Source organism: Pan troglodytes, chromosome 11, assembly GCF_028858775.2.
Source record: "Pan troglodytes isolate AG18354 chromosome 11, NHGRI_mPanTro3-v2.0_pri, whole genome shotgun sequence".
NCBI lineage: Eukaryota > Metazoa > Chordata > Mammalia > Primates > Hominidae > Pan > Pan troglodytes.
This window is the reverse complement of record NC_072409.2, coordinates 52,402,236-52,424,572: the sequence shown is the minus strand read 5'-3', so window position 1 is coordinate 52,424,572 and position 22,337 is coordinate 52,402,236. Positions and strand designations below refer to the sequence as shown.

Here is a 22,337-nt window from a genome sequence, read left to right as displayed (position 1 = left end):
TGTCTGTTTATTTTGTTAATAGTTTCTCTTGCTGTGCAGGTCACAATTTTTAATTTTTATTTTTGTTGTTTTCACTTTTGAGGATGTAGTCATTAATTCTTTACAGAGACCAATGCCAAGGAGAGAATTTTCTAGGTGTTCTTCTAGGATTTTTATAGGTTGAACTCTTACAGATAAGTCTTTAATGTATCTTGAGTTAATTTTCTATATCATGAGAAGTAGCGGTCGAGTTTTCCTCTTCTGCATATGACTAACCAGTTTTCCAGCACCTTTTATTGGGTAGGGAGTTCTTTCCATTTGTTTCTGTTGATGCTGTCAAAAATCAATTAATTTTAAGAGTTCAGCTTCATTTCAGGGCTCTCTCTTCTGTTCAATAGGGATGTGTGTGTGTGTGTATCTGCATCCATATTATATTGGTTACCGTAGCTTGTGGTAAAGTTTGAAGTTTGGTAACATAATGTCTCCAGGTTTATTCTTTTTGTTTAGTATAGCCTTGGCTATTTGAGCTTTTTTGTTTTCATATAAATTTTAGAATAGTTTTTTTGTCTAATTTTATAAAAAATGGCATTGGTAGAGTGATAGAAATAGAAATAAACTGTCGATTGCTTTGGGCAGTATGAACTTTTTAATAATTCTAATCCATTATCATGAAATACTATTCCATTTATTTGCATTGTGTCTGATTTCTTTCAGTAGTGGTTTGTAGTTCTTCTAGTAGAGATATTTAACCTCCTTTGTTTAATGGATCACTATTTTATTTTTTGTTTCTGGCTATTGTAAACTGGATTGTGTTCTTAATTTTGCTCTGCTTAAGTGTTACTGGTGTATAGAAATGTTCCTCATTTTTGAATGTTGTTTTGCATTTTGTTGTTGTTGCTGAGATTTTGCTGAGGTCTTTTATTAGGCTTAGGAGTCTTTTGGAGGAGTCTTTGAAGTAGGTAGAAAATTATATCATCAGTAAAGACAGATAAGTTGATTTTCTCTTTTCTTATTTGAGTGCTTTTTCTTTCTTTATCTTGCCTGATTGTTCTGGCTAAAACTTTCAGAACTATGTTGAATAGGAGTGGTGAAAGTGCACATTCTTTTCTTCTTTCAATTTTTTAGGAAGGATGCATTAGTCTTTCACCTGTTCAGTATGATGTTGGCTGAGGATTTGTCTCATATGGCTGTTATTATTTTGAGGTATGTTCCTTCAATGCCTGGTTTTTTGAGAATTTTTTTCATAAATAGATATTACATTTTATTAATTGCTATTTCCACATCTATTGAGGTAATGTGGTTTTGTTTTTTAATTATTTTTATATGTTGAATCACATTTATAGATTTCACATGTTAAAACATTCCTGCATTCACAGAATAATGTCCACATAGTTGCAGTGAAATAACTTTGATTTCCTGACTCAGTTTGCAAGCATTTCATGAATAATGTTTGTGTCTGTATTCATCAGGGATATTGGCCTGTAATTCTTTTTGTTGTGTCTTTACCTGATTAATATATCAAGATGAGACTGATATTATATGATAGAATTAATTAGGAAGGAGTCCCACTTTGATTTTTTGGAATACTTTCTGTAGAATTACAGCCAACTCATTTTTGTATATGTGATAAAATCATGCTGTGAATGCATCTGGTTTAGCACTTTTTATAATTGGTAGATTTTTTAAATCACCAATTCAATTTGCTTACACATTTTTGGTTTCTTCAAGACTTCTGTTTATTCCTGATTCAATCTTGGGAGGTTGTATATTTCTAAGAGTTTATTCATTTCCTCTAGACTTTCTAGTTGGTGTGCACAGAGATATTTATAGTAGTCTGCAAGTATGTTTTGTATTTTTGTGGGATTGGTTGTCACAAATGTAACATTCAAATAGATGTTTAATGAAAGTGTAATAAAATTCAATATCTCCTCATAATAAATCTCTTGAACTAGTTATAAAATAAATGCAATTCAAGGTAATGTCATGTGTAACAACAATGCACACCTAATATACTAAATAAGGAAAAACTGTAAGCCTTTTCTCTAAGAGCTAGAACAAGACAAGGATGTCCAATTTCTCCAATCCTTTTTTTTTTTTTTTTTTTTGAGATGGAGTCTCACTCTGTTGCCTAGGCTGGAGTGCAGTGTGCAATTTTGGCTCACTGCAAGCTCTGCCTCCCAGGTTTACGCCATTCTCCTGCCTCAGCCTCCTGAGTAGCTGGGACTACAGGTGCCCACCACCACACCTGGCTAATTTTTGTATTTTTAGTAGAGACGGGGTTTCACCTTGTTAGCCAGGATGGTCTTGGTCTCCTGACCTCGTGATGCATCCACCTCTGCCTCCCACAGTGCTGGGATTACAGGTGTGAGCCACCACGCCCAGCCCAATTTCTTTGATCTTACTGAACATAATACAAAATGACCAAGACAGAAAAATTATTCAATAAGATCAAAGCAATCTTAAATAAAATGAAGAAGATAAATTATATTTTCCTTGCAGATGATATAATCTTAAGTATAGAAAAACCTAGGACTTCACAAAAAATTATTAGAATAAACAAATTTATTAAACTTGCAGGATACAAAATCAACATAAAAAATTCAGTAACATTTCTATACACTAACAATAAAGTATCTGAAAATAAAACCAAAAAACAATCCCATCTACAATAATTGCAGCAGTAACTATACTTAGAAATGAATGTAACCAAAAAGGTGAAAGATCTGTACATTAGAATCTAAAAAAAGTTAGAAAATAAATAATATTCAAACAAAAAGATATTTCTAATTCATAAATGGGCATGATTAATATTGTTAAATATCAGCATTACACAAACTGATATACAGATATAATAAAACTTCTATTAAAATACTAGTTAAATTCTCTACAGAAATGTTTTTAAAAAATCTAAAATGTATATTGCCCCACGAAAGGCCTTAATAGCTATGAAAATCAAGCAAAAAATGAAAAATAAAAGGCTGAAGGAATCACTCTACCTGACTTTTAAATGTCCAACAAAGCTACAGTAATCAAAACAGAGTATTACTTACATAAAAATGGACACAAAGGCCAACAGAGCAAAAGAGAAAGACCAGAAATAAATTCATGTATTTACAGACAACTGATTGTAAATAAAGATGACAATATTTTTTAAAAAAGAAGAGTCTCTTTTATAAATGATGTTGAGAAAATATATATCCACACGCAAAATAATAAAAGCAGACCTTCATCTCATGCCATATATAAAAATTAACTCAAATTAGATACTTAAATATGAGACCTGAAAATCTAAAACTAAGATGAGAAAATATAGAATGAATGCCCCATAACGTTGGTCTGGGCAGTGACTCTTGGGTTTAACCTCAAAATTTTAGGGGGAAATAGACAAATCAGACTCCTTAAAATTAAGAAGCTGCTGCACACCAACCGATACAATCAGCAGAATGACATAACTGAAAAATGGAAGAAAATATTTGCAAATTACACATGTGGAAAGCAGTTAATATCAAAAATATATAAGAAACTCAAAGGACTATACAACAAAAAACAAATAACCATGAAAAATAAGCAAAAGATATATATAAATAATTTTCAAAGAAAGACATACATATAGCTTGGCAGATAGATGAATATGGCTCAAAGTCAATTATCATCAAGGAAAGGCAAACCAAAACAACTCTAAGATATAAACTCACTCCTGTTAAAATGTTTAAAAAAGTTGTTGGTAAACTTGAAAAAAGAGAAAGAGGGTAGTTTTCACACTGTTTGTGTCAATGTAAATATAAACAGCCATTATGAAAAATAGAAATTTTGCAAAACAATTAAACTAACATGTAATTGAACTACTGGATATCTATCACAACACAAATGAAACTAGATTGATGAACAGACATCTGCAATTCTGTTTGTTGCAGCACACTTTACAGAAGCCAAAACATAGAATCAACCTATGTGTCCATCGCCCAATGACGAAATACAGACACTATGGTATATATATACAATCGAATAGTGTATTTTCAACAGAAAATCTTATTTTTAATCCCAAAGATAAACCTAAAGGACACTATAGTTGTTGAAATAAGGCATAGAAAGGTTAATATCTCATGATTTCACTCACATGTGGATTCTACAAAACGTATCTTGATTACCTAATTACAGTTGGATAAGAAAAATAAGTTCAAGAGATTATAATGCATGTATTGTATTTCTGAAAAAATGCTAAGACAGTAAATGTCTTCTCACCACAAAAATAATAACTATGTGAGGCAAAGTATTTGACAATTACCTAAAATTAGGCATTGACAATGTATATTTACTTCAAAATACTATTTCACAAAATAAATACATAGTTCATCAGTGAATTTAAAAATATATTTATAAAAACTATTAAAAATGACAATATTTCAAATTCTGACCTGTGTTTTTGTCATAAACCTGTCTGAATAGTATGAAAGATACAGTTTCTGTGCTGTTTTTTCACCTAGTCGGTCATGACCATATGAACTCTAATATTTACCACCATGTTCGGGACCCAGCACAGAGCATGAGAGAAGTCAATGTACCTTAGGGCTTTTATTTTGAGCTTGAGACAACTGGAGTTTCTGGTGCTGGTGGTAATGATAGGGAAGACACAAAAAGGGCAGCTCTTGCTGTGTTTCACATGATTAAACCACTCTGAAGAGAGTAAATTAGTTTGCATCCCAGATCACTGAAGACATTTTTTAACTCAAAAGATGCCATGATCTTTAAAATTTTTCCAGATAAAATGACCAAGGAGTTGACTAGTGAAACCTCTAAAGACTGAACCTCTAAATTGTAAACTGCACCCAATAAAAAAGTACATTATACAAGTGTGAGAAATTCCTCAAGATTTTAACATTAATATGAAAAAGTTTATTTCACATGTGAAATCCACAGGTGTCATTCTATTATTTTTGAATATTTAACATTCACACCAAAATAAAAGATTCTGAATGAAAACTTAAGTTGAGCTGTAAGTATGTAATAAAAAATTAAATTTAACATTCTCCACTTACCATTAACTCTTCTAAAAGTTTAATTTCTAAGACATATCTTCTAACTAATTTTATATTTTCCACACATTGTGTTAATTTTTTTTTTTTTTGAGATGAAGTCTTGCTCTGTCATCAGGCTGGAATGCAGTTGTGCAATCTCAGCTCACTGCAACCTCTGCCTCCTGGGTTCAAGTGATTCTCCTGCCTCAGCCTCCTGAATGGCTAGGTCAACAGGTGCATGCCACCATGCCCAGCTAATTTTTGTATTTTTAGTAGAGATGGGGTTTCACCATATTGTCCAGGAAGGTCTCATCTTCTTGACCTAGTGATTCTCCTACCTCAGCCTCCCAAAGTGCTGGGATTATAGCTGTAAGCCACCCAGACAGACTGTGTTAAAATTTAATAAAAGTTTGGTTTTACAAAGACAAGAAATTCTGACTGATTTCTTCCTCTCACCTGTGAACACTGCATGCCTTTTATCTCAATTAACAGATCTGAAAGTTACATTGACACACTTTCATCAGAACCTACAAAGTACTGTGTGAAGTGACATGGCACAAAACAAACAGCAATAAAGATGTAGCCATAAGACAAAGAATAAAAAGAAGGGCTGTGATGCATACACAGTTGGGATAAACATAAGTAGACACACAAACAAAACTAAAAATAATCAGAAAATAAGCAGAATGTCTCTTTAAATTCAGAAAGAGTCAATTTTGCAGCATAAGAACAATGTCCTCTCCATATACAGAATCGATTTTATTTCTTCACCATGTGTATTTCTTTATCTTTACTTGGAGCTACAAACTAACTCCAGCAGAAATATTTGTGGCCAATAATGGTGCATCTATTACACAGCAAGAATTGTGTTTGCTACATTTACATATCAAAATATCTTTATGACTTATGAAGCCTCCCCAGCATTTACCTAAACAAATTGGCTGAATGAATAAATTCACCTATGTCAATTATAAAGAGTAAAAGGAACAATAATAAAGGAAACTTAGCTTACACAGGTTTCTCCAATTAAAATAACAAAATGGGATGTTCTAACTAAATGAAATGTAAGTTGGTCGGATGCAGTGTCTCATGCCTGTAATCCCAGCACCTTGGGAGGCCAAGGTGGGTGGACCACCAGGTCAGGAGTTCAAGGCCACTCTGGCCATTATAGTGAAACACAGTCTCTACTAAAAATACAAAAACGTTAGCTGGGCATGGTGGCACATGCCTGTAGTCCCAGCTACTTAGGAGGCTGAGGCAAGAGAATTGCTTGAGCCAGCAGGTGGGGGTTGTAGTGAGCTGAGATCCCACCACTGCACTCTAGCCTGGGCGACAGAGTGAGACACCATCTCAAAAAAAAAAAAAAAAAAGAAAAAAGAAAGCAACAAAAGAAATATAAGTTAATACACTCATTGTGAAATAACATTGAAAAATTATTTTGCGTGCATTAGTAAATTTTATAAAAATTCTTAGAATACCAGAGCAACTCACATAATGAATACTTAATAAATTATAAACACAAAAAATATGAAAAAAATATCAGTCTACCATGAGTACCAGGCACATGAAAGAAAGAATTTGCATGGAAAGATTTGGAAATGCAATCCATAAGACTTCACAGTAATTAATTAAATAAAATACAGAGAATACAGATATTATTCAAAATCATGGAGGTTTCTGGTCTTCTAGTAAATGATTTGTCCACTTTATTAAAGTGATATTTTGTTCCAATATTTCTTGTCTTCTGAAAATAGGTGCACTCACACTCACACAATTACTTACCCCACAAATTTCTTACACCTAATGTTTATATTAAGAGTGAAATATGTGTATATTTAGCACCATGTAAGTAAAAAACTAACAGTCTGTATGAGTTTACAGGCAGAGAGGCCACTTGTTCAAAATATATATGACCAATTTTTAAAAATATTCATTCAGGACTTAGAAATGTGAGATTTCTTATTATATTTTACTATAATTACTATGTAATTATTATTATTATGACCATAAAAAACCTCTGTAGCAAGTAATAATTTACTTGTACATTTTTAAATAACTAAAAATGTTTAATTGGATTGTCTGTAACACAAAAAAAAAATGCATTATGTAATGAATACCTCATTTACTCTGATGTGATTGCAAGTTGTATGCCTGTATGAAAATATTCTATATATGCCATAAATAGGTAAACAATACTATGTTCCTACAAAAATTTAAAACGTTAAACAAATTTACATTTTTACCCATTGAAACAATACTCTTAAACTTTTCAGTTTAATGCCACAGGCAAAAGAGATTGCTAGAGAGCTCATTCTACTATGTTACCATCTTTTATGTACATCTTTAATAAGGTGGGACACGTTAAAGTTGGTGACATAACACTTTACTAAATGCAGGTCTTAAAAAGTTTAAAACTATTTCGTTTAATTTAAAAGCTAAGTTATCACAGTCTTATAAAAGAATTTTAAAATTCCCTACATTTTATTACATAAAAGTACAATTGGTAAAACAATTTACTACTAAAACTCAAAGTTTTCCTTTCACTATAATGCAGAATATTACTCTAAACACATAACTCATGTATCACAGGAAAAATGTTAAAAGTCAGCCATAAAGAGCCTCTCCAATTGGATTTTCAATATACATCTTACATTTTAATATCCTTACTCTTCCACGGAAAAGTTAATGAATGATGCCTACCTAATAAGAAAGGAATCTCTCAGATTTCTGATGCAACAGAAATTGATGACATGCTTTTACACAAACAACAGGAAAAAAGGAACAGAATGAAGCAATTTTACAGTTGAATTACCTCACTATTTGCTTTTCAAAAAATCTACATTTTTTTCAAGGAAAAACGTATACCTTGAATGTAATTATAACTCTCCAAAAAATAATCTTCCACTCCTCTTAAACTTATATACAAATAAATTATCCAACAGTTTTAGCTTTGGATTACTTTCTATACAGAACATTCTGATTTCGTGTAACGTCTTAAGTGCCAGTGCCTTAATTCTTCCTACTGTGAATTTTCTAAAGTTTACAAAGACTTAATTTTGACTAAATATTTTTACACATGTATTCCATCTGCAAAAAATATCTTTTATTATAAACTGCATGGTGTTTTTTAAGCTGTAGTTTCTGAACAAATGTTTTTCCACATTTATTACATTTGTATGGTTTCCTTCAACATAAATTCTCTGATGCTGAACAAGTTTGAGTAATTCCTTTAGAGTTTTCTTCTAGCATAAAATCTGTACATTATATAGGGCAAGTAAAGGTATTACAACCCTCTTTATATTTGTAATGTTTGTCTCCAGAGTACTCTTTTTTAAGGGTTTAAATTTTCCAAGGTCTTTCAAAAGTAATTACATTTATAATAATTTTATTAAGTATGAACTTCCTGATGTTGACTATGATGTGAGCAAATAGAAGTGGCTTTTCCACACTCTGTATAATTTTTCAAGTATAAACGCCTTTATGTGCCATAAGGTATGAGCATGTTAGAAGTTTTGACACATTCTTTGTTTGTAGAGATTTTCTCCACTATCAATTATTTTATCTACAGTAAGATGTGACAACCATTTAAAGGCCTTGCCACATTGTTCAGTTTTCTGAGGTTTCTCACTGATATTTCTCCAATGCTTAGGAAAGTTTGAGGTGTATTCATAAGCTTTGCCAAACTTTTTTAGGTTCATAGGCATAATCTTTAGTATGAATTATGGCTGGATATATTTGAGCAATACTTAAAAGATTTTGCCACGGTCTTCCGATTTGTATGATTTTTTTCCAGTATGAATTCTCATAAGTTTAGTAAGGCTAAAGGACTGGTTAAAGGCTTTCCCACATTCTTTACATTTGTGGGATTTCTCTTCAGTATGAACTCTCTTATGTCAAGTAAACTTGTGCAACAAGAAAAAGTTTTGCGACATTCTTGACATTTGTAGGGTATCTCTCCAGTATGAACTCTCTTATGTTTAGTAAAGCTTAAGGACCAGTAAAAGGCTTTGCAACATTCTTCACATTTCTGGATTCCTCTCCAGTATGAATTCTCTTATGTATAGTGAGGCCTGAAGACTGCTTAAAAAGCTTTGCCACATGCTTCACATTTGTAGGGTTTCTCTCCAGTATGATTTCTCTTATGTTCATTCAGTTTTGAGGAGTGTTTAAAGACTCTGACACATTCTTCGCATTTATAGGGTTTCTCTTCAGTACGAATTGTCTGATGTATAGTAAGCTCAGAGGACCACTTAAAAGCTTTGCCACATTCTTCACATTTGTACAGTTTCTCTTCAGTATGAACTATCATATGCTTAGTAAGGCTTGAGGAATAGTAAAAGCCTTTGCCACATTCTTCACATTTGTAGGATTACTCTCCACTATGAGTTATCTTATGTTCATTCAGTTTTGAGGATAAAGACTTTGCCACATTCTTCATACGTGTAAGGTTTCTCTCCACTATGAATTATCTTATGTACATTAAGGTCTAAAGACTTCTTAAAAGCTTTGCCACATTCTTGACATTTGTAGTGTTTCTCTTCAGCATGAACTATGTTATTTTGAATAAGGTTTGAGGAACAGTAAAAGGCTTTGCCACATTTTTCACAATGGTATGGTTTCTCTCCAGTATGAATTTTCTTATATATAGTAAGATTTGAAGACCCTTAAAAGCTTTGATGCATTCTTGACATTTGTAGTGCTTCTCTCCAGTATGAACTATCATGTTTAGTAAAGCTTAAGGACCAGTAAAAGGCTTTACCACATTCTTCACAGTTGTAGGGTTTCTCTTCAGTATGAATTCTCTTTTGTATAGTAAGCCCCAAAGACTGCTTACAAGCTTTGCCACATTCTTCACATTTGCAGGGTTTCTCTCCCATATGAATTCTCTTGTGTATAGTAAGGTTTGAAGACCACTTAAAAGCTTTGCCACATTCTTGACGTTTGTAGGGTTTCTCTCCCCTATGAATTATCATATGTTTAGTAAAGCTTAAAAACTAATAAAAGGCTTTACCACATTCTTCGAATTTGTAAGGGTTCTCTCCAGTATGAATTCTCTTATGTAGAGTAAGGCCTGAAGTTTGCTTAAAAGCTTTGCCACATTCTTCACATTTGCAGAATTTCTCTCCAGTATGAGCTCTCATATGTTCATTCAGTTTTGAAGATTGTTTAAAGGCTTTGCCACATTCTTCACATTTGTAGGGTTTCTCTCCACTATGAATTATCTGATGTATAGTAAGGTTCGAAGACCACTTAAAAATTTTGCCACAATCTTTACATTTGTAGGGTTTGTCTCCAGTATGAACTATGTTATGTTGAGTAAGGCCTGAGGAATAGTAAAAAGCTTTGCCACATTCTTCATATTTATAGGGTTTCTCTCAAGTATGAATTCTTTTATGTTCTTTCAGTTTTGAGGATTTTCTAAAGGCTTTGCCACATTCATCACATTTGTAGGGTTTCTCTCCCATATGAATAATCTTATGTATAGTCAGGTTTGAAGACTACTTCAAAGCTTTGCCACTTTCTTCACAATTGTAGGTTGTATCTCCAGTATAAATTTTCTTATGTTTATTCAGTCTTGAAGATTGTTTAAAGGCTTTGTCACATTCTTCACACTTGTAGGGTCTCTCTTTAGTATGAATTCTCCCATGTATAGTAAGACCTGAAGACTGCTTAAAATCTTTGCCATATTCTTCACATTGGTAGGGTTTCTCTTCAGTATGAATTATCTGATGTTGTCTTAGGTGTGAGAACCTGTGAAAGAATTGGCCACATTCTTCACATTTGAAAGGTTTCTCTCCAGTATGTCTTCTCCTAAGTCTATTTGAATTTGAAAATTTCCTTAAGACTTTCACACATGTATTACATTGAAGTATTTTGCTCTGAGTAATCGACAAACATTGGTTAAGTCCATTATAACCTCCTTCCTGCACCTTAGATGCATTCAAATTTTTACAGCCTTTTCTTGTTTGTAAATTCTCATGTCTGCATTTCCCATATCTTCTCAGCATCACTTTTTGAAATGAATTTTTTGTTCTGATCTAGCCAAAGGTCTTGGGTGAAATGAGAACGCAGCTGAAAGAAATAAAAATAACAAATTATCTCACTAGGCCCGTGTAAATATACAAATCTATTGTTTACAAATCTAATACATAAAATTGTACAAAGTACATTAGCAACATGGCATAACAAAAATACCACAGGTCTTAATTCTTTTATAGACTTACAACAAAACTGTACTGACCAAAATGTCTTTATGGAAAATCTAGAAATGAGTTAAGTGTGTTCAGTGTACCAGGTGAGCAAAATGCCACAAGCCTTACTGAATGGATAGAAAAGTTTGTTACATTTGCCCAACACCTTTACTCCTCCATAATGCAGCATGGCACTTTTAGAAGTAAACTGCAATGCCTGGCATCTTCCTCAATATAGAAAAAGAAAAAACTGGCTTGTGTATTTTTACTTCTGGCTTCTGGGCACTTTTACAGAGACTTGTTTCTGTCTCCAATGACAAAATGTGCTGAAAGAAATGATGGTATACTTTGAAATAACAGCTTGAGTCTGCTGAGACCAAAGGTAAATGTTACAGCAACAAACTACAGTACCACAGACATGCAATATGTATAGGAAGTAATTACAGACTGTTAAGAAACACAGACAAACCTCTTTAACTGAATAATCAACACAAAATTCCACACAAGACACATCATAACATATTTGATAGGCTCCCAGAATCTCTAGTTGAGACAACTGGTTTCAGATTATGTCAGGACAATACTGCATTATAAAGATTGTGAGAGGTAGCTGTTTGTTAATGTCCAAATCTCAACCAAAGAGTACAATACATACAAAATATTACAGTGACAAGGCCTAAGTAAAAACAAAACTTAAAACTGTCAGAAAACAACCATGAAAATAAAGATGTACACATTAATTTTAAAAATTTAACCTAAATGGGAACACAGGTAACTAAATAAAATCAGAAAAAAATAGAATATCAAGTAAAAGATGAAAAATATAATAAAAATTATGGAAGTAGAAAATAGAAATAGAAATAATACCTGAGGCCAGGTGCAGTGGCTCATGTCTGTAGTCCCAGCACTTTGCGGGTTTGAGGCAGGCAGATCACTTGAACCTAGGGAGTTCAAGTTTAAACTGGGAAACATGGCAATACTTCTCCTCTATAAAAATTAAAATTAGTCAGGTGTATTGGCACACACCTGTGGTCCCAGTAAAGAGGAGGCTGAGGTAGGAGGATCACATAAGCTTAGGGAACCCAAGGCTGCAGTAAGCTGCAATCATGCCACTGTACTCAAACCTGGGTGACAGAGAAAGACACTGTCTCAAAAAATTAAGAATACCTGAGAAATTCTCAAAAGTAAGAAAATAAGGTTGTAAAAATCAAGAAGTTCAACATACTAAAACTAGGAAACACACAGATCCATAACAAGACATGCAAAGCAAAGTTCCCAAAGTCACAGACAAGAAGAGAATCTCAAATGCTGGAAAATACATAATTATGGTTGTATGATATAACCAGTGACTCTTTCAACAAAAACCTTGCAGGCCAGAAGGAAATTATGTGCTATAGTTGAGGTGCCAAGCGAAAAATAGCTTCTATGTAAGAATAATATAACCAGCAAAACTGTGCTACAAAAATGAAGAAAAAGCAAAGACCTCTAAAGATAGCCAAATGTGGAAAAATTATATCAACACTACATGTGCCATACAAAAAATGCTGAGAAGAGTCCTCCTACTAAAACTATATGATGCTAAAAAGCAAAACTATCATATAAAAATAGGTAGCTTTCTAGGAAAGATATAAAGATATGCAAATATTATAGAAAAAATATCCTGTAGCATTATTATAATACCAAAAAATGTTTTATTTAACTATTCTCTAAAATTTAAAGATAAAAGCTAAAAATAATAATGAACATCTGTTAATAAATATATAATGTAAATAGATATGTTTAGTGACATCAATAACTAAGTTGAGGACAGATGTAATAAGAAATAATTTGTGCATGAACCCGAATTTAAATTTCACCACTTCAAAATATATTGTTGAAATTTTAAGAGGTTTTTATATAATCCTGAAGGCACCCACAAAGAAAATGTCTGTATAGGTACAAAAAAGGAAATAAGAAAGTAGTGACAGCCTATCCATACAAAAATCAAAAAGACACAAAGGAAGATAGAATGAGAAACAGACCTACAAGAATAATTAAACAATAAAATAACAATAATCTTTGTCTTCAGAAAATAAATATTTTAAAAATAGACTTGCCAATCAATACACATACATTGAATAGAGGGATTATATAAAATTTTATATACCAAGATCCAACTTGCCTCTCTTCAAGAGTCACTTGAGATCTAGTAGTGAAATCAGCCTGAAAGTGGCAAGTGGAAGAAGACATTTTAGGCAAACATTAACCAAATGAGAGCAGAAGAGATCAAAATTGTATTATAGAAAATACATCGTAAGTCAACAACTCTCTTATTTTATAAAATATACTTTATGTCAAAATTCACAAGAGAAAAAAAGGTCATTAAACAATAATAAAGATATCATTTATTGAAAATGTATGACAAATATGTGCATACATATATTTATATGTTTGTGTGTGTACATGTATTTCTCATATTAGGTTTCCAAAAATACAAAGCAAAAATTGACAGAATTAAAGCAACAAATAGAAAGCAATATTATTATAATAAGATATTTTAATACTTCAATTTCTGCAATGAACAATAAAACAAAACAATATTAATAATGGAAAAGAGGGCCAGGTACGGTGGCTCACGCCTGTAATCCCAGCACTTTGGGAGGCCAAGGCAGGCGATCACGGGGTCAGGAGATGGAGACCATCCTGGCTAACACGATGAAATCCAGTCTCTACTAAAAATACAAAAAATTAGCAGGGTGTGGTGGCAGGTGCCTGTAATCCCAGGTACTCAGGAGGCTGAAGCAGGAGAATGGCATGAACCCAGAAAGTGGCGCTTGAAGTGAGACGAGATCGCACCACTGTACTCCAGCCTGGGTGAGAGCAAGACTCTGTCTCAAAAAAAAAAAAAAAAAAAAAAAAAAAAGGAAAAGAGAAACTGAAAGCAGTACAGATGGGAACAAGTGGCTCATGCTTGTAATTCCAGCACTTTGGGAGGCCAAGGAAGACAGATTACCTGAGGTAAGGAGATTGAGACCAGCCTGGCCAACATGGCAAAACCCCATCTCTACTAAAAATAGCCAGGTGCGGTAGCAGGCGCCTGTAATCCCAGCTACTCAGGAGGCTAAGGCAGGAGAATTGCTTGAACCAGGGAGGCGGGGTTGGCAGTGAGTCGAGATTGCGGCACTGCAATCCAGCCTCGGTGACAGAGCAAGACTCCATCTCAAAAAGAAAAAATATACAAAGAAAGAAGTATAAAACAATATTATGCCTAACAAAGAACACCCCTTAACAATAGCAGGGTACAACCATTCTCAATAGCTCACATACATTCTCTTTGATAAACTGCCTGTTAGGCCATGATAAAAATAAAAACTTACTAAATCTTTAAAAATTGAAATTGATAGATTACTTTTTATGACCAAAATGGAATGAGAGTAGAAATCAACAAAAACAAAACTAAAAAATTTACAAATACATGAAAATTAAACAACACACTCTTCAGCATGCTCAAAGGGTAAAATAATTAATATTCAGCATGATCGAAGGGTAAAATAATTAATATTGTGAAGATGCCCATACTGCTCAGTGTAATCTACAGATTTAATGCAATCCCTTTCAAATATCTAATTTTATTTTAGCAGAAATAGAAAAAGCAACCCCCAAATTATATGAAATTTTAAGAAACAATGAAACACCCAATAATCTTCAAAGAGAGGAACAACGTTGGAGGCATCACAACTCCCTGATTTCGAAACACATTATATAGAGTTAAAACAATTTGGTTTGGTTATAAAAAGTGAACTAGACCAAATAAAGAGAATGTAGTATAAACATAAACTCTCACACATATAATCACAGGAAGAGTTATTTGCACATCCATAATTTTTTTTTTTAGATGGAGACTTGCTCTGTTGCCCAGGCTGGAGTGCAGCGGCACAATCTAGGCTCACTGCAACCTCTGCCTCCCAGGTTCATGCCATTCTCCTGCCTCAGCCTCCCAAGTAGCTGGGACTGTAGGTGCCCGCCACCATGCTTGGCTAATTTTTTGGTATTTTTAATGGAGATGGGGTTTCACCGTGTTAGCCAGGTTGGTCTCGATTTCCTGACTTTATGATCCACCCACCTTGGCCTCCCAAAGTGCTGTGATTACAGGCGTGAGCCACCACGCCCGGCTGCACATCCATAATTTTTACAGCATTGTTATTGACAGGCAATAGGTGAAAGCAATGCAAATTTTTCACCCCAGATTACTGGATAAATATAATTTGAAACATAAAAATAATGGAATATTACTCAGTGTTTAAAAACAGGAAATACAGTCCGGGCACAGTGGCTCACACCTGTAATCCCAGCACATTGGGAGGCCGAGGTGGGTGAATCACCTGAGTTTGGGAGTTCGAGACCAGCCTCACCAACATGGAAAAACCCCGTCTCTACTTACAAAAATTAGCCGGGCATGGTGGTGCATGCCTGTAATCCCAGCCTCCTCTCAGGAGGCTGAGGAAGGAGAATGGCTTGAAGTTGGGAGGCGGAGATTGCGGTGTGCTGAGATCGCTGCACTGCAGTCCAGCCTGGGCAACAAGGGCGAAACTCCGTCTAAAAAAAAAGGAAATATTCTAGCAACCATAACAAACTTTCATGAAATTATGCAGGACAACATATGTCAGCCACAAAAAATACTGTATGAATCCACTTACGAGATTTTTAAAGCAGTTAGACTCAAAAACAGGGAAACAGAATTGTTTGTAAAGGGCCAGAAAATGGGAGAAATGAGTAATTGTTTAATGTGTATTCAGTTTTAGTTTTGCAAGACAAAAACATTCTAGAGATATATTGTATAATAATGTCAATATAATTAATATAAACTACATATTTTTAAATTAAGATTCTAAATTTTATGTTCTTGATAATTAACAATAAACAGTAATAATACCTAAAAAAGGAACAAAATTGACAGTTTTTAAAATTACCTTCAAATCAAAAAAGTGTTTCTCCCACACCAAAATAGATTCTCAAATAGATATTAGAAGTAGGAGAATTTTTATGACTACTCAGATAAAACGACCATTGATCACTTATAAACATAGAAGTCATAAACAATACAGAAATAATATGTGTATACACAAACACAGAGATTATTATATTGGGAATAGACATATGACTGATTCATATGTAACTTTGGCTCCACACTGTCTTAAAGTGTACAGAGTTGAATATTGTCATTCACAATTGTCACACAAAATAAAAACTAAAAACACAATTAACTGATGTGACGTGGCATACTCTAAAATATGAAACAAAAAAGAAATAAAATTGGCTGGGCATGGTGGCTCACGCCTGTAATCCCAGCACTTTGGGAGGCCGAGGCGGGCGGATCACGAGGTCAGGAGACCGACACCATCCTGACTAACACGGTGAAACCCCATCTCTACTAAAAAATACAAAAAAATTAGCTGGGCATGGTGGCGGGCACCTGTAGTCCCAGCTACTAGGGAGGCTGAGACAGGAGAATGGCATGAACCTGGGAGGCGGAGCTTGCAGTGAGCCGAGATCGTGCCACTGCACTCCAGTCTGGGTGACAGAGCAAAACTCTGTCTCAAAAATATAAAATAAAATAAAGTAAAATGAAATAAAATAAAATTGCAAAACAAAATGAAAACATGGAATGTTAAACTTACTGAACACCATTAAGTAGATTACTACATTTGGAAAAGAAATCTTAGAAGACGAATGTAGGGAAAAAGTAGTAGAGGGGTTATTTGAAGATAAAAGAGGATGAGAACTTTCCAAATTTTTATGTGATAAAAGAAAAACTAATACAAATCAATACTGTTTGCTTTGAAATTATTTGGAATTATTCTGGAATTAAAAATAAGGAAACAATAAAGAACTTACAAAATAAACAAAAGGTGAAGGCATTTATCATCACCGGCATGGTCCCACAAGAAATGCTACATGGTGGCCAGGCACCAGTGGCTCATGTCTGTAATCCCAGAGTCTTGGGAGGCCAAGGCAGGCAGATTAGTTGAGGCTAAGAGTTCAAGATGAGCCTGAGTAACATAGTGAAATGCTGTTTATTTTTTTATTGCCAAAAAGAGTCCATATGTTGAAAAATATAATGATGCTGAACAGCCTTAAAAAACTACATGAAACTATAAAGCTTTCTGTTAAATGTAAATATATAAACACATATACAGTGGTTTACTACCATAATCATGAAGCAAAATCTCTTAAAATTCTGCTATAGAATTTCAACAAAAAAATCTGCATAAATCTGTTAATAGATACACAATATAAAATAATATTTGTAATAATAAAAAACTACAGGATGTAAGCGTGGGCACAATGGCTCATGCCTGTAATCCCAGCACTTTGGGAGGCCGAGATGGGTGGATCACGAAGTCAGGAGTTCAAGACCAGCTTGGCTAAGATGGTGAAACCCCGTCTCTACTAAAAGTATGAAAAATTAGCTGGTCGTGGGGGTGGGTGCCTGTAATCTCAGCTACTTGGGAGGCTGAGGCAGAGCATTGCTTGAACCTGGGAGGCGGAGGTTGCAGTGAGCTGAGATCACACCACTGCACTCCAGCCTGGGTGACAGAGTGAGACTCCGTCTCAAAAACAAAACAAAACAAACAAACAAAAAAAACCACTACAGGATGTAAAGAGGTATAGTTTTTGTATTCAACTGAAGTTATGACATACTAATATTGTTATAACTTTAAAATGTTTTACATAATCTCCAATTACCTAGATAATACAAGTTTATAGAAAGTATGCAATTCAAAATGAGAAAGGAAACAAAGCATAACACTACAAAATCAAAAAAGCAAAAATTAAGACAGTAAAATAGGAAATTATGGAAAACATCTCTACAAGAAACACAGAAAATAATAACAATCAAAATGGTAATAGTAACTTCATTTCTCTAAGGAATCATTTTAAATGTAAATTGATTAAACTAATAATAAGAAATTAAATGGCTGAATGGAATAAGAACAAACAAAATCACACAATATGCAACAAATCACACAATATTCTTGTTTGAACTTGGTGTACTCTGTTAGGACACATAACAAACCTTATTAAGTTTAAGAAGACTAATCAGGTGTGGTGGCTCATGCCTGTAGCCCCAGCACTTTGGGAGGCAAGGACTGGAAGATTGCTTGAGACCAGGGTTTCAAGATACTCACTTTAACTTTGATTCAAATAGGTTGAAAGAAACAGAATGAAGAAACATATTCCATGCAAACAGTATCCACAATTAAGTGAGGTGGTCATAATTATATTAAACAAAATACGCTGTAAATCAAAAACTAGCATGAGGTAAAGATTGTTACTATATAATGGTAACATTGGTCATTTACCAGGAATCTATAACTATTATATCTATTTAAAAGATCAGGGTTCCAAAATGTATAAAGCTAATATTGACAGAAGTGAAGCAAAAAATACATAGCAACATAATAATTACAGACATTAAGACCCCACTTTAATAATCAGTGAAAGTTTAGATAAAACATCAATAAGAGAACAAAACCTGGATGACATTATAAATTGTATTAATTCATTTTATATTGCAATAAGTACCTAAGACTGTGTAATTTATAAAGAAAAAAGATTTGTTTTCTTCATAGTTATGCACAATGTACAATAAGTGTGGTGCCAGCATCTGCATCTGGTGAGGGTCTAAGTAAGCTTACAATCATGGTGAAGGCAAAGAGAAACCAGACATATTGCATGGGGAGAGAGGGAGCAAGCATGAAAAGAAAGTGCCAGGTTCTTTAAACACGCAGCTCTCATGTGAATTAACAGAGTGAGAACTCATTGATCACCAAGGGGATGGTGCGAAGTCATTTACAAGAGATTTGCTCCCATGACCTAAACACACCACACAAGGATCCACATCCTACATTGGGAATCCCATTTCAACATGAGATTTGAAGGGTACAAACATCCAAATCATATCATAGACCAACTACACATTAAAAATATGTACAGGACTCTACAGTAAAAAGGAACAGATTACATAATATTCTTGTTTGAACTTGGTGCATTCTGTTAGGACACATAACAAGTCTTATTAAGTTTAAGAAGACCAGCCAGGTGTGGTAGCGCATGACTGTAGCCCCCAGCACTTTGGGAGGAAAGACCACTTGAGACCAGGATTTCAAAACCAGCCTGGGCAATATAGTGAGAACCCGCATTTCTACAAAAAATCAAAAAATTAGCCAGGCGTGAAAGCACACGTATGTAGTCCCAACTACTTGGGATGCTGAGGTGGGAGGATTATTTGAGCCTCGGAGGTTGAGGCTGCAGTGAGCCAAGATTGTACCACTGCACTCCAGCCTGAGTGGCACAGTGAGAATCTGTCTCTCAATAGCAACAAAAATAAATAAATAAATTTAAGATGACTAAAATTATACAGTTATGTTTTCTGACTAAAATAAAATGAAACGACATCAAAATCAAGAGATAAACTGGCAAATTCAAAAATACATGGAAATAAAACACACTCTTTAATATATTCTTGCTCAAGGTCCAGATAATTTAATCTAAATGTGAAAACAACTCACGGTGGTAAAGAAATTCCAATGGTACATTGTTGACCAGAAATATTGTTTAAAACTTTTTAAATTGATTATGAGCTAAAACTAGCCAAACACCCATTAGAAAGAACAAAGAGGCATTGTATTTCCTGATTTCAAAATATATTAAAAAGCTATAATAAACAAAAGCAATGTGGTACTAACAGAGACAAATAAACAGATGATAGAACAAAATAGCCCAGAAATGAACCCTTCTTTATATAATCAAATAATCTTCCACAAAGTAGCCATGACTACACAATAGAGAAAAGAAAATCTCTTCAACAAATGATGTTGCAAACTGAGTATCTACGCTGAAAAAAATAAAGTTGGATTATTTTCTTGCACATTTTAAGTAAAATAATGAAACTAAAAAACATATAACGATTACAACTCTTAGAAGAAAAAAATAGGGAAAATACAGAACACTGGTTTTGGCACTTTTTTGTAGATATGACATCATACTTATGAAAAACATAAAAAGCCCCAAAATTTAACTATGCTAAACTTCAAATTTTCAGCACACCAAAGAAAATATTTAGTAGAATGACAATGCCACTGAAGAAATGGGTGAAAATATTCGCAAATTACATGTGATGAGTTAATATTCAGAATTATAAACAACTAAAACTGAACAACTAACATTGAATAAATTGATTTAGAAATGGACAAAGAATTGAACTGATGTTTAATCAAATATATATATGTAAGTAGAAAAAAGCACTTAAAATAATGCAAAAAAGGACCAATTGTAGAGAAATACAAAACAAAATTACAATCCAAAACAAAACCACCTCATACCCATTAGAATGGCCATGATAAATTTTTAAAATGCCAAATCTGTTGAGGATGTAAAGAAATTAAAACTCATGTGAATGGTTGGTGGGGAAAAAAGGATGCAACCATCATATTATGAATGTTTCTTAAAAATTAAATTACATAATTCAGGAATTCCATTTATAAAACTATATGCAAATATAAATCATATTATTTGACTGGAATATAAAATATATTTTTATATATTAATAAATTTATAAATGGAATCCAAGAATTCCACTTATAAATCTATATTCAAACATAAATATAAATGTATATTCCAAATATAAATCTATATTCAAACAAAGAACCTGGAAGATATACTTGAATATATATTTGAAATATTGGTATAATAAATATATAGTACCAATATTTATATATTTTATATATACTAATATAACATATATTAAATATATATATTATATAAATAAATATATATTTAATATATATGTTAAATATATAAATATTGGTATCATATATTTATTATACCAATATATTATATAAATATATACACATATATTTATATATACACTATATATATAAATATAGTATACCAATATTTACAAAAGCCAAAAGGCAGAAGTAACCCAGATATCCCTTGACTGATAAACAAATTAAAAATGTGACATATACATACAGTGTAATATTATTCAGCCTTAAAATAGTAAATCTGTCACATTCTTACATAAACGTTGAGAATATTATGTCAACTGAAATAAGATAGTAATAAAGTGACAGATACTATATCATTCCATGATATGAGTCATCATAAGTAGTCAAATAGAAACAGAAAGGAGAATGGTGTTACTCAAGGTCTAAAGAGAGGGTAAAATGGGCAGTTGTTACTTAATGGGTATTGTTTTAATTTTAGAAGACGTAAAAGTTCTAGAGATCTTTACATAACAATGTAAATACTCTTAACGACTACAATGTACAACTTTTTTGAGGTAGGTTCTCACTCTGTCCTGCAGGCTAGAATGAAGTCACATAATCATAGCTCACTGCAGCCTCAACCTCCCATGCACAAGTGATTCTCCTGCCACGGTCTCACAAGGAGCTAGGACCACAGGTGGAAAACCCAACACCTGGCTAATTTTAAATTTTTGTGGGGAAGGGCTCTCTATATGCTGCGCAGGCTGGTCTCAAGTTCCTCGGCTTAAGCAATACTTCTGCCTCAGTTTCCCAAAGTGCGGGCATTATAGGCATGAGCCTCCACCACACTCAGCACTGAAATATAGACTTAAAAAACTTTAAGATGGTAAATTTTATGTTATGTGTTTTCACAATTTTTTTTTAAAACAACTACAAGTGATATAGGTCTTTCTAAAAATCACAAAATATATAAATATATAAATATAAATCACCGTCAAATCACTAAAGTGTTTCTCTCACACAAAGAAAATATATATATTTATCATTAAACACCTGGTGAATATACCACTGTTTCTATGACTACTCACCTTCACATAATAAGACAACTATTGAAAATCAGCCAAGAAGGCTGGGCATGGTGGCTCGCTCCTGTAATCCCAGAACTTTGGGAGGCTGAGGCAGGCGGATCACCTGAGGTCAGGAGGTAGAGATCAGCCTGGCCAATATGGTGAAACCCCATCTCTACTAAAAATACAGAAAAATTAGCTGGGCATGGTGGCAGGAACCTATAATCCCAGCTACTCGGGAGGCCAAGGCAGGAGAATTGCTTGAACCTGAGAGGCGGAGGTTGCAGTGAGCAAAGATTGTGCCACTGCACTCCAGCTGGGCCTGTACTGTGG

At 33.6% G+C, this 22,337-nt stretch overlaps 1 long non-coding RNA gene and 1 pseudogene across 1 annotated transcript; both read right to left on the bottom strand.

Annotated features, from left to right (window-relative positions):
• Positions 1 to 2,658: 2,658 nt before the first annotated feature.
• LOC129135957 (uncharacterized) lies at positions 2,659 to 13,443 on the bottom strand. The gene is made up of 3 exons (XR_008537096.1): positions 13,332 to 13,443; positions 12,053 to 12,309; positions 2,659 to 11,066 (listed from the first exon to the last, which is right to left on the bottom strand). It is a non-coding gene; the product is annotated as an uncharacterized LOC129135957 (long non-coding RNA).
• Positions 4,249 to 4,983, bottom strand: PANTROV1R-PS291 (vomeronasal 1 receptor panTroV1R-ps291 pseudogene; annotated as a pseudogene).
• Positions 13,444 to 22,337: the final 8,894 nt, after the last annotated feature.